Source organism: Chiroxiphia lanceolata, chromosome 4 (assembly GCF_009829145.1).
Source record: "Chiroxiphia lanceolata isolate bChiLan1 chromosome 4, bChiLan1.pri, whole genome shotgun sequence".
Lineage (NCBI taxonomy): Eukaryota > Metazoa > Chordata > Aves > Passeriformes > Pipridae > Chiroxiphia > Chiroxiphia lanceolata.
Genome location: NC_045640.1, coordinates 61,682,208 through 61,695,530, shown reverse-complemented (window position 1 = coordinate 61,695,530; position 13,323 = coordinate 61,682,208). Strand labels below are relative to the sequence as shown.

The window sequence follows — 13,323 nt, the reverse complement described above, 5'->3', positions numbered from 1 at the left end:
ATCAGATTCCCTTCCCCTCTGTCCTCACAGTAAACTGATGACAGGCTTTCTTGATGCTCTCTTTAAAGTAGAAGATATGCAAGTTATTTCAAAAATACCTGTTCTTGAGGGAAAATAGAGTCTGAAAAACAGGGAGTCTGTGAGCATAAAGCTACTGTTTGAAAGCACTTCAACTCCCCATCTGTGTCAATCCCAGAAGTATGAGAAGAGGCCGACTGCTATGTGTAAGCAGTTTACCTTGTCAGAAACCAAATACTAGTAGCTATTTATTTGCCTTACTTTCGGAGGAGTGATCAGGACATGAGTCTCAGCACTTTTTATAGTTGTGGGTGGAACGGCAGAGCTGCTGCTGTGAGGAAAGTCTAGTAAGTATCTCTGAAACAATCTCTTATTTTGTCTATATCTTTGTGTTTAAGAGACACAAAGTGTCTCTTAAAGCTTAAGTTTTAAGGAAGTTGAAACTTTTACACACAAGTACAAGGTAATTTAAGGGGTTTTTTTTCTAGCATCAGAGGACAGACTGTGTTAGAATAGAGATGTAACTGGGGTCTAGGAGAATGCTAAGTGCTTTCATCTTTATAATCAAGGCCTATTGGTTAGGTGAAAGGAGATAGTGGTAGTGCTACACACTAAATGTGCCATCCTCAAGGATATCAGTCAAATATTTTTCCTGAAAATTTTCTTTTTCCTACTGTGTTTATAACATACCTTCCAGATGTCCTTAACAAAATGGACAATTTCCTTGCTTTCCCTTCATGTGTGATAATTTCTGAGATTTAAACATGGCTAGAGATGAAGCTTATTCATGGACTTGGAGCAGATTGTCCTTTGACAAAATGACAAGATTTGAGCTAACTAGCAAGTATATTATTGTTGCTTGTAACACATCTGGCAAACCAAACTATACCAGTGTGGGCTACTACATTCAGAACAACAGGACACAGTTTCAAGCTGTTCCAGGGGAGGTTCAAGTCGGACATTAGGAGGAATTTCTCCAAAGTAAGGATGATTAAGCATTGGAATTGACTGCCCAAAGAAGTGGTGGACTCACTGTCCCTGGAGCTGTTTAAGAAAAGACTGGACATGACATTTAGTGCCATGGTCTAGTTGACATGGTGGTATTCAAAGGTTGGACTCAAAGATCTCAGAGGTCTTTTTCAACCTAATTAATTCTGTGATTCCTTATTGCATCTGCTTTGATAAAAGACTGTAAAAATACATCTTTAAGGAATTCTGGGATAAAAATAACTATATTGCAAGTCAGTCTTGACTAACATGAAGAAATCAAAAGCTTACTTTTGAATGAGAAGGAGCACTTCCATTAAGCCAGAGTTTGCTGTATATGTGAGTCACTCAAAAAAGATGCATGCATCCACTTCCTTTCTTTTAAGTCATATCAAACAGTCTGTTATATACTAAGGGATGCCTATTTAGCCATGGGGCCTAGCTTAGCATGTACGACACCTAGAGAGCAGGTAGTTGGCCCATCAGAAGACCTGTGTTAGGTACCCAGACCCTGGGTGGTGTCACTGGAGAACCAGAGGTGTTTCTGGACCTGATCAGGTTGCTTTGGTGACAGTATGAACATAACCTGTGCTTTGGTTATGTGATGGGGGAGCATTTGCTCAGCCCCCTGCTTAAAACAGCTGTTGCTGTATCAAGTCTTAGAAAGACCACAAACCTGCTAGCAATACCATCTTTTCCATGTGGACTTCTCCATCTAACTATGTGGGGCAGCTCCCATGGCCATTACAGGTCATAAACATCTCCTCCTATAAATTCTTCTAAACCCCCAATAAAGGCTGTGTTTGTTAAACATCTCATTTAACATCCTAAAGGCTTGTATTATCATTTAGTATCAGAACTGAAATGAACTTTTTTTAACTACACTTTATCTCTTTTTTTTTTTTTACTTAGTCTGCATCTCTTAGAAGCTGAATTTTCCACTGAGCTTTTCTATCTTGCAAACATAATGTCAGCACCTGCAACTAATTTTTAGATGCATCATATATTCGTATATGTTATGTATGGTTGTAAAATTTACTTTGTCTGCCTAGGTACTACAATGTTCTGGGATTTTTTTTTCCCTTCTGAATAGAGTAGTATATAGTTCTTCAGCTTATCTGCTGTGCATATGCCATGTACATAAGTTCTCAGTTTTCCTCAAAGGGACTACCTTTTCCAGTGCTCTGCATGTCAAGAGATATAGGGATAAGTGGAGCTTGATGAGTTACACAAGATGCAACAGCATTTTTTTCTAGCTCTCCTTTTAGTGGCTTCTAACTCTATCCAGATAATCTATGGCTAACAAATCTTGTAAAAATACTAACTCTGGTAGTGTAATTTTTGAGATTCAGAGACACTACTCAGCCTAGGGTGGCTTGAGGCAGTAGTACACATAGTTTCTTAGTTACTCTTCCCAGTTATCAGTATCCTTTATTAATGTTAATTTTTACATCATTCCTTAATAGTAACAATATGCTTGCCATGAAATAAAGATCTGAAGTGTTTATTACAAAAAGAACTACACTGACAATTTAGCTACATTAACAAGTCTGGAAACAACCAAAAATACAGAGGACTGTTTTATATTGTGGTGACTTTTTTTAGAACCAGAATAGCTAAGACTTTTCTTAAAACAGTATCTAAGTCCTGTGGAGACAGAAATACCACAAAGTGGCTGCAAGAGAGATTTTAGGATAATATATTATTAGCAATTGCTATTTCTGTGGTTGCATGAAACTGGAAACAGAGTCGGGTGGCTTTTTTATGTGTTTGGAATCAGAAGTCCCAAGGTCTCTTCTTATTCCACAAACATGCAGTTTCAAAGAATGTTTATCAGAATGAAAAGAGCTGTGTAGGTATGTATATATGAGTCCTGCATGACACAGCTAAATGACCTGACAACTATTTCTGTCTCTAGGTATGTGTTTTGATACCACTGCTCACTTTCAATAAATGCACAAATAAGGTTTGGATTATTCTGCAATTTATTCAGTTCAGTGAAAGGTAAGCTGCAAACAGGATTTACACCCGTGAAAATTGTATGCTTTGTTTCTCTCCTTTTTAAACAAATTCCCTCGCTATCAAGGATGCCAATTCAGAAAACAATACGAATCTGACTGTAAAGTTAAGCATTTTAAATCTCATTAGCTTCAGTAAATCCCAGACAGGCTTTTTAAATGATTTGCTGAATAGGAGACAGACTTCTCAGCTACATTAGAATTAATATGCTTTTCACTCTTAGCCTTTCTAAGCGGTTAATCCTGCACAAAATCCACTTTCACTATTCTGATAGCTTTTGTTTGTTTGTTTGTTTGCTTGTTTATAAGAACTTCTTGAGGTTATTTTTAATCCCTTTGTACATCTGAAAATATTGGATATCTGCTTGGCTATCACAGGTTTAACCTTACTGCTGAGGTTTGGTTGTGCGCCACAGCTAATGGAAAAAATGTAACTATTCTACAGTGTTTTGAAGTTAAAGCTAAGTACCTCTGAAAATGTACCCAAGTACAGAGGAGTATATACCTAGCTAATGCATTCACATCTACTACTACTTTTTCTGTTTATCTAATTTTTTCAAAACCAATTAAGACATATTTATGAAAGAGATGAAACTTGTTTGTTAGTCACAGAAATTCTGGTATAAATGCACCTGTGGCCTCTCAGAAGAATATGAATATAGAACAACATGAGCATGTAGGTTCTTTATGACAGATATTTTTCTGTCTGTTTTATCCCTTCACTCTGAACTTAATCATGTAGCCTTTAAAACTCCTTGTCTGCATGGTGTTAGAAGGTATAAAGAATAAACCCCTTAGGTTAAAGTCCAGCATGTTCATTTTCCTGAGTAAGCAGCAAAAAATTTTGTTATGTCCCAACTAAAACTGATAACTGTAGTAATGACAAGGTCTTTAAAATACTGATTGATACTGGTAGGATTCAAGGCTAACATACTACAGTGACTTTGCAAACTTCTCTAGATATTTCTGTCCATGGACTTTGTACAGGCACAGATGGCTCCTCTTTAATTGTTGATAACAGCTGAGATGAGCCTCTCTGTTTGCAGACTCACAAAACATTCCTTATGGCTGTGCAGATATCTGGCTAGCAAACTTTCATTTGCTGGTTTTAATTCCTTATCTGTCTGTGACCTCCTGGAAGCCACCCAGAGACATCTTGAATTCCACAAGTTCCTGCAATTCTGTGGCTCAGTGGCTGAAAATTGTTCTAGGCTCACAGAACTGCTTTAAAAAATTATCAGATTAAGTTATCTTGAAACTTTATATCATACATGCATAGCTACAATCACTTTTGTTTTCAGTATGAAATGTTAACTGAAGTTCATCAAAGTTCAGTTAATTCTTTAGCTAGTTAAAATATGAAGAGGAAAATCTGTGAATATTTTCCAGTTTATTTTCTCTTGGTTTCAATCTGCATTTAAAACTAATAGGTTTTAAGAAGGAGTTTTATGTTTTTAAATAAGCTGAAATAAAATTCTGCTAATATAAATGGAAATACTTCATACTGCTCTAGCTACAGACTTGAGCTTGTGTGTTGGGATTTGAGACATTTAAACCATCATCTTCCCACAGATTTTGAAGTAACCCAGACAGCAATAAAACTGCCTATGGCTCTGAAAATCACACTCCATACTTGCCTGCTTAGTGTTGTTGGCCAGAATAGCTCTTCAGGGTAATTGTGCATATGTGCACTGTCATCCAAAATAAATCAATGATTTTGTGGAATAAAAATGTCACAGTAGGGAGTCATTCCAGGCTGACACCACCATTCCAGAATAGATGCACTCTTTGCTTTTGCCCTGCAGTCCTGCAGTGGTGTCCATACTTTGTCCACGTTTTGTTGCCTTGCCTTATTAAAAGCTTCTACTTGCTTGTATGAGCTAGATTTTATAAAGAAGAGAGGTATTAACGGAAACTTCTAATCACTTTATGCTAGCAGCAAATATTAGCTCAAAGACTAGGTCATTTAAAAACAGTGACATTCTGGAAAGGTGCTTCTCTCTTAATCTCCACCATTACATACAGTGACGCTATTTTTTTCCAACCATGTATCAATTATGTATAGAATGGGGACCTTAAAGATTATCTAGTTCCAACCCTTCATCTTTGGACAGGGATGCCACCCACTAGACCAGGTTGCCCAGGCACTATCCAACCTGGCCTTGAAGGCTTTCAGGGATGGGGCATCCACAACTTCTCTGGGCAACCTGTTCCGGTGTCTCACCACCCTCTCAGTAAGGAATTTCTTCCTACATCCTATCTAAATCTCTGCTCTTTTAGTTTAAAACCCTTGTCCTGTCACTAGCTGCCAGTGTAAAAAGTTGCTCTCCATCTTTTTTATAGGCCCCTTTTAGGTGCTGGAGGGCCACAGTGAGGTTTCCCAGAGCCTTCTCCCTGCTGAACAACCCTGGCTCTCTCAGTCTGTCTCCATAGGAGAGAAGCTCCAGCCCTCTGACCATCTTTGTCACCTTCCTCTGGGCTCACTCCAACAGGTCCATGTCCTTCTTATGTTGGAGGCCCCAGAGCTGGACAGAGCTTATGACACAAACTCAGGACAGTGATGCTACAACCAGAGGTTGATGAAGACCCAGGAAGTAATTTAGAACATAGTTAGAATACCTAAACATAAGAATTACTCACATGAAGACAGATGAATTCACGTAGCCTAACTTCCATTATGGAGCAACAGCAGCCAATCACAAATGCTTAGGATAAAGACAATAAGAATGAGCCAACAGACAGTAATACCTGCTTGTGAATTCTCTGAGCTAATGTGCCATCACATTAAAAGCAAGGGTTAAATTCAGCTGACCCTTGCAGCAATGTACTATAGCATTCTAAAGGGTTCACCAGTGTTGCCCCATTCGGATGTTAAGTCAGGGTATGATGGGCCAGTACGGAGTCATCACATACTGGATTTGGAAATGAATTCAAAAAGCTGGTGTGCCAAGGCCAAAGGGAACCCAGTAAGATAAACCTGACTATTCAAGGTCAAAACCCATGAAAACAATGTTATTTAGGCCAAGTGCTGGAATGAGATGGTCTGGTCTGGGGATGTATTCAGCTGAATGCTGGGATTAGTTTTCCTGTCGGTTTGCATCTTCTTGTTGTTTGACATCGTGTCCAAGAATGTGCAAAATCTGCCTGAGTTTTGTTTTCCTCACAGTGGAGGCAAAGTCTCAGGACAATATCCACAAAGGAGGACCCTGTGGATTCCAAGATGTTTAGCAATTTTATGCTTCTACTTTTCCCTGATACATACCCGACAGGCATACATACAGAGATATTTTTTTGTCCTTTTTGCATTCCCTTTTTGCTTAAAACTTAGTAGGAATCTAATTGCTTTGAGACCTCTGTGCTTTATCAAATCTAGCTGCAGTTGCCCCATGGATTCAAAAGGTATTCAGGCTGGGACAAAGATATGCACAGAGACACTGTGATCCATAATGATTTTGTTTCTATTAGGACAAAGGATACAGAGAAATTTTACTAGTTATTCTTAAGAAGTCCAATAACTCTTCAGCTTTCCAAAACTCTTAATGGTAAAGGAAAAATCTCTTATATATTAATGCAACATTCCTATCCTTTACCTTCCCCACAATGGGCCTTGTCACAAAAAAATCGCAGCTGACATGAGGAGAGCGGTTCAGCCTAAAACCAGAATTCCACCACTGCAGTAAAAGAAAAGGCTCTCAATCTCAGACTGTGCCTTTAGCTTGCTAACCACAAGGAGGAGAGAGAAGTATTATTGCTTAAGTGAGAGGTTCCAAAATTGTAGCAAGTAGCTGCTCATCTGGAGCACCCTCACTCCTTGTGTATCCCATTGATTCCTCTGTTGTACTTAAATCACAAGAGTCACAGTGGATCTTCAGTTAACAAAGAGGGTGTGAATATGCTGTGATTTGTGTATAGGGGTGCCTTCCAGAAGGCAAGGCATCACCATCAGTGGCATGTTAACTGTATTTGAGAGAAAGGGCTGCTTAGCGTGATCTTAAAGTGTAATTTGGGGAAGAAAAAATACAGTCCTGAACATATCTCTAGAAAGTTGTCAGTCCTCGATTTTTTTAGCCATATAGGTATCTTTTTCATGTATTATTGATTAGATTATATTGGTCTGCAAACTGGATGTGCTGCTGTGGAAGCTTTTTTGGTCTGACAGCAAAAATCATTATAACTAGCATCACAGCTATTATCTTTGCTAGTCATCAGAGTGGGAGATCAAGTATCAGCTGGAAGTAAAGACTAGCATTTTGTAGATTCCCAAAGCCTGCTGCTGCCTATCCTCTCCATGGAAGATGAAAGATATTTTAAAATATTTCTGGGTTTTCTCCTTATGAAGAGTGCCTTGAAAATAGGACATGATTACAAGAAGTAAATCACTGAGGTGGAAGACTGGGCATGGGTTTTTCTGAGAGTTAATAGGTTGTTTGTGGTTCTCTGTCAGAAACTTAGTTCTGGAAAGAAAAACATAGCTATATGCCACAGGATTTGCTGGGAAGGCAATCTATGATGCCATCAACCAGAGAATGAGGCTATGGTAAGCTCCCTGGGATCATCTCAGGAACACAAGATGCAGTTTGATGAGGTAGAGCAGACAGCACTGATAGTAACTACCTGGCTGACCTACTTATGTAGGTCTACTTAAAGGCCAAACATTCAAAGGACCCAAAATTATATTATATGTGGTATTATAATATTACCAATGACAAGGTCTTCTTGTTCCAAATAGCATTACAGGATAGGAAAGCTGGATCTTCTCCTACTATGGAAAAATAATTAAGGTTTCAGAACCTGTTTTATACAGCAGTGTTGATAAATTTTATTGGCAGTACACCTTTGGAAGATTTAGGATGAAAAAGAAAAGTGCTTCCTTCTGGCAACAGGGAAAATACTTGCAATACTGAGCTTTTATTCTGAAATAATAAACAGGTATAAACAGATATGTTAGGAACAGTTCATAATTTGTGCTGTGCAGGCTCCTTTTTACAGACAGGTATCTTTTTTTCTCTGTCTGTACAACTCTTCCCTGCAGGCACTCTGACCAGTTGCACATTGCTACTCCAGCCCTTACAGGCTGCTTACAGCTGAAACTCAGCTGTAGTTTTTTTCTGAGCTGGCATATCTGCAGGCAACTACACATATATTGACCACTGTCGTGCTCTGTGGGTCCCTCTTGCCCTCAGTCTTCTTGCTGTCACTATATCTTTGCTTGTCTGACTGCTTCTACAAAAGATGCTCTTTAATTGTGGCAGCAGATAGTTGTTGGGAATTTGATAGCCAAACACTAAGATGCCAAAACAAAATAGGCATGTTTGCAAATTTAAGATCTCCATCCTAATCCCACGACAGTGCCATACTGAAAGGTTACATCGGTGTAATAGGGTGTAATACATCAGTATTGCACATCAGGGTCAGTGGAGGCTGCTGAAAGCCCTAAACCTTTGTTACTGGCAATACTTCGTGTTCTCTTGAATTTCTTTAAAGTCCTGTTCACGGTTTTCTGCCAGTCACTCTTGATGAAGGGGTTTTCTCATTCTCAAGGCAATCCTGCCTCACTTACTAGAGAAGATACACAGCAACGTGGAGCTGAAGCTGTTCCACTCCTGGCATGACTCAGAAGCAACAGCATGAGTGGTACTACCGATGTCAAATCAAAACTGCACGTAGAGGCAGCACTGAAGGGCTTTTGGGCCTGTTTCAAAACAGTTGTGGTCAAATGGCAGGGAAAGGGTATAGCAGAGAAATTAGCTTTCACACCTAAAGCAACAGCTGAAGATAGATACCGGTGCATGCTGTGGAACTGGAAGTACTGAAGGTAGAGGAATGCATTTATGTTGTGGACAATATCAACTATAAATCTTAATTGTCTGTGGCATTTAATAATCCAGAATTCAGCCCAACATGTAGGCAGCTTCTCTTCACCTTTCAGTGCTGCTAGCTCAGGCCCTGACTTGTTTGGAGAATTGTCATTTGAAAATATTATGTATGCCAGCAATTATGCCAAACTGTTCTGTCAGTAGAGTGGATCAAGTAGTCAAAATGATGCACCATTTACAAAGTGCTTAGTTTCTCATTTGCTTACTACAGCATATGAATAAACATCAAGCCGTGGTCTACACTAAAGGAAAACTTTCCCACAAATTCTTAACACTTCTAACCCATATTTGGGAAAGATTTAAGAATCGTTGGTAGTGTGTAGTTTCAGCTCTGGAGACACATTGCACTTGGAAAGTGTTTATCAGGTTGGGAGACCCTCCTTCACTCTATTTGTTTCCATTTCAGGATACTAATGTCTCTCAGGCTTTGCTTAACAAAAGGGTTTCCTTTCAACAACACTGTGGGAAAAACACAACTCCATTTGAATATTGTCTGTATGACAGCTTCCTCAGGCTCTACAGCTGACAGCTATCCTGATTAAGAGTTACAGGTTCAAAAAAAATCTCACAGGCCCTGCTGACTTTAATAAAAGTTACTCACACGATGACTACAAAATCAACAGTTGTTTTTCCCGTATAAAGACTTGTTTGAGAAAAGGTCTTCAGGAAGACTTGTTTAAATACAGACAGAGTATTGGATTTTTTTCAAGAAACAGCTACTCAATTCACACTAGAACAAAGTCAGAATCGTTCATTCAAGGATTTCTTTTTCTTTTTTTTTCAATAGAACATTAGGTAGATTAGCAATACAAAAGCATTCATAGCTCAAGGTTCTTTCTCCCTGTTGTAGCTTTTAAACAAACCCATTTCTGAGTTTTCCCTTTGGACCTTTTTCCCTAGACTGATTAGCCAATGTTTGTTGTCTGTAGTTTTGTAATTTCCACTTCTTGGGAGAAATGTAAATTAAGGAAACTTTATTATCTTGGAGCTTTGTATTTCCGTGAAAAAAAAAAACAAAAAAACCAAAACCAAAAGGTTTACTGTTAAGGCTATGTGTGAAAAGTCACCTTCTCATATGTAAAGAGCTCAGCCGTCTGTCTTTGTTTTGATGTGGGCGTGGATTAAGCGTTTAACAAAAAGTGTTGGTAAAGTTCACACTACTTAATACTTTTGTGAAGTCTTGCTTAAATACAAACTTTCTGAAATAAAATGTAATTCGAGGCTTCTCAATAAACAAACATATTTTAATTCCTTCTTTAACTCATTGATACTCACCTGGGAGCCTTTGCTCAGTTTAAATAATGTCTACATCAAAAAGGATTCCTGTCTTTTATATGTGAAAGCTTGGGTGTTTTTCCCACCCCTGATGCTTGTTCTAATAAGAGACATTACCTCCTCCTGCAAACCTCACTTTATTATGTTGCAAAGTGTAGCAGAAATAGATGAAATTCAAGTGGTTATTATGGAGGGATTTCTGAATGATAGAGCAAAAAGAACAGAACTTTTTTAGAGAGGCAGCCAAATACCTGACAGAGATATAAAACATTAAAAAAAAGAAAGAAAAAGTAGAAAGAATGTAAATTAAACTCAGCTGCTTACTTCCTTGACACTCTCAGAATATAAGAACAAAGTTTTTACAACTAAACTGAAGAGCAAAAATATAAATGTTTGCTTTTCACTGGGGAAAAATATTTTAATATTTTTAATTTCCCCCATTCTATGTCTTTACTTCTATGTTCTCTGTCCTTATTACCTACTAGCTTCTGGTGTCTATTGAAAGATCAGATTAATTTTAATATTAACCTTTTTGCAAGGAATTTTCAGAGACATCAGGTTTAATTTTACCAATCAATATAGCCTTCTAACTAAGTACTTGATTTTTCTTCCAGCTACTCCCTAACATTTGCACGGGGCCTACGAGAAGGAGCAGCTCACACTGTTCAACAGTGATCACTTTGGAAGCTGGTTGAGAGACCACCACCAACCCCATCTCCTGAGAGGAGGTTTGCAGTGGGATTTAATATGAATATTTGGTTCTACCAGGCAGCTGCCCCTCCGGGAATGGCATTTCAGACTGCACACCGTGGTGTGAAAAGACACAACATCCAGCACTCCCCTTGGGTGCTAGAAGTCCTACTCATACTGTCATATACGTGCTTCTTGCATAGTGCTCTGTTATTTCTGTGTGTAGTCTATGGGTTTTACACCAGGTGATGAGTGGCAGAAGAAGGAAAGAAGCAATTGGTTTTGCCCTTTCAGAAAACACTGAAGTAGCTAAAAAAATAAAAGCCTTTTGCATCTAATTACCCTGGAGATACATCTAGCAAGGGCATTGCAAATATAATTCTACATAAATAGTTCAGGGTGAACTACTGGGAACTGTACTGATGCCTGACAAGTTCTTTGCTCTGATCTGTTTTCATTGCACTAATTTATAGCCTGGTGACCAGACTAAGGTTTGTGTTAACTGTATTTCTACTGCATTGAAAATTCTGTTTGTGTTAATTTTACCTCGATTTAGTACAGCAGCACATAGCATTTTCTTTGAAATATAAGGGATTAATAGTTTTACCAGGAAACTTCTGTGATTTGAAAACTCCCAGGAGAAAGGCTGGCTTCGGTTTCTTTCACAGATTAAAGTCACTTCCTACATCTGCATGGTTTTCTCATTCATACATAGGCAGGTCATCATGATTTGCAATTAGAACATTTTTTTGGGGGGACCCAGGAAGGTCTGATTTTCCAACACCAGCTCTGCAATTGATTTAATGAATAACTGTGGGCAAATCACTTGGTCTTTCTACTTCAGTTTCTGCATTTAAAAACAGGAATAGCATCTGATGAGGATGTGTGTGAGTTTTGATAAACTTAGGAAGGCGGGCACAAGGCTCCTCATGTTAAGAAATGATTAAAGTTTGTCTGATAGATATTACAGGAAATATTATTATATACTGTGAACATTTTATAACATCAATAGACAGACTTGGAAATACATTTTGAACTATAACAGTAGGGAGTTGGCAATTTTGCTGTAGGTTTTGTCTTTAACATAAAGGAGAGCCAAGCTTGTCTTACTCACACCTCTGATCTCAGTGGGACAGATGTCTTGTAGGGTGGGACTAGTGACTCACAGAATAAGGGCTGTGAAATGTTGCCCTATGAGGGTAACTTTCTGCAGGGCACAGAAGAATTTTGTGATCTCTAGCAGTGCTAATGGCAGTCATGGGGTGAAAAATATTGTACATAGGGCTGGAAAACTAGGGGCATATACTATTCATTTTGACTTACAAAGGGTTTTTTTAAGTTAATATCCACTATTTCTAACAAGAAATATATCCATAGTTCTTTGCTTTAAAAGTAGATTTGTAGGGGAAATGGGAATAGTCTGTTCAGGTTTTTGTGTTCACCAGGCTAAACCTATCTGCCTAATTGCATACCACAGCATCCAAATTGTAGAATTGTTTGGAAAAAAAACCCCAAAACAAACAACAAACTTCTCATTGCAACTAGCTTATCCTGAGGCATTTAAAATGTATCTTGTAGAGCCTAGTAAAGCAAACACTTCAATCGTTTAGTAGTTATCGTGAGTAATTAACTGTTAGCAGTGTTCTCAGGAAAAGCGTGACATTTTGTTAATGTTCTGCAGGAGCTAGTAAATATAATCAAGGGAGAAGTTTGTTGTCAGCATCACAAAGATAGCTGCACAGAAGAACTAGGGTATATTGTAACGTGGGAGAAAAGGAAGGAAGATTAATTACTGATACATTTCCTGGCATTCACCTTTATAGTCTCAAATCTTGTGGCAGCATCTCTCCTCTAAACTGTAAAGAAATACAGGGGTCTGATTCCCTTAAATTTAGTGAGTTTGTACCAAAGATGTGTTCAGTAGATAGCATTTATTGTTAAAAGGAGTATTTCTCTTGACTTTTCATAAGCAATTGTCTTTTCCAGGTGGGTGATTTCCATTTGACTTACCCAGCACAGAATTATTATTTTGCTAGCTTAGTGAAAACTCTGTAATATTCCCATTTCGTTTTTTTAATTCTGACTTGTGGCCTTCTTAAAAGGACATTTTTCTGCTAAGAAAAGGGAAATGATTATGAAAAAGTGATAACAAATCTCATACACATCTTTTAAGTGTCGGGCCACTGTCTCGCTAAGGGCAACAATGCATATTCCCAGCAGGACATTGATCTTCTGTGTATTTTAGTCTTGCACTTCTGCTGGGTGAGGGTATCACCTCCCCAGGGAGGCCTACTAATATTTAAGGAAGCTTTAGAGAGAGAGAAAATAATATGCATGTCCTGGGAGAGGGGGAAAGAGAAGTGGGAAAAGAGAAGAGGGGAAAGGCAGCTGACTGGAGAGCGTATCACGGTAAATAGCATAGTAAGTTGAAATTGGGATGTAACATGGCTTACAGGAAA

General features: G+C 38.4%; 1 long non-coding RNA gene across 1 annotated transcript; it reads left to right on the top strand.

The window, feature by feature from the left end:
* Positions 1–322: 322 nt before the first annotated feature.
* LOC116786073 lies at positions 323–10,904 on the top strand. The gene is made up of 3 exons (XR_004356814.1): positions 323–365; positions 2,924–3,009; positions 10,789–10,904. It is a non-coding gene; the product is annotated as an uncharacterized LOC116786073 (long non-coding RNA).
* The last annotated feature ends 2,419 nt before the right edge of the window (positions 10,905–13,323 follow it).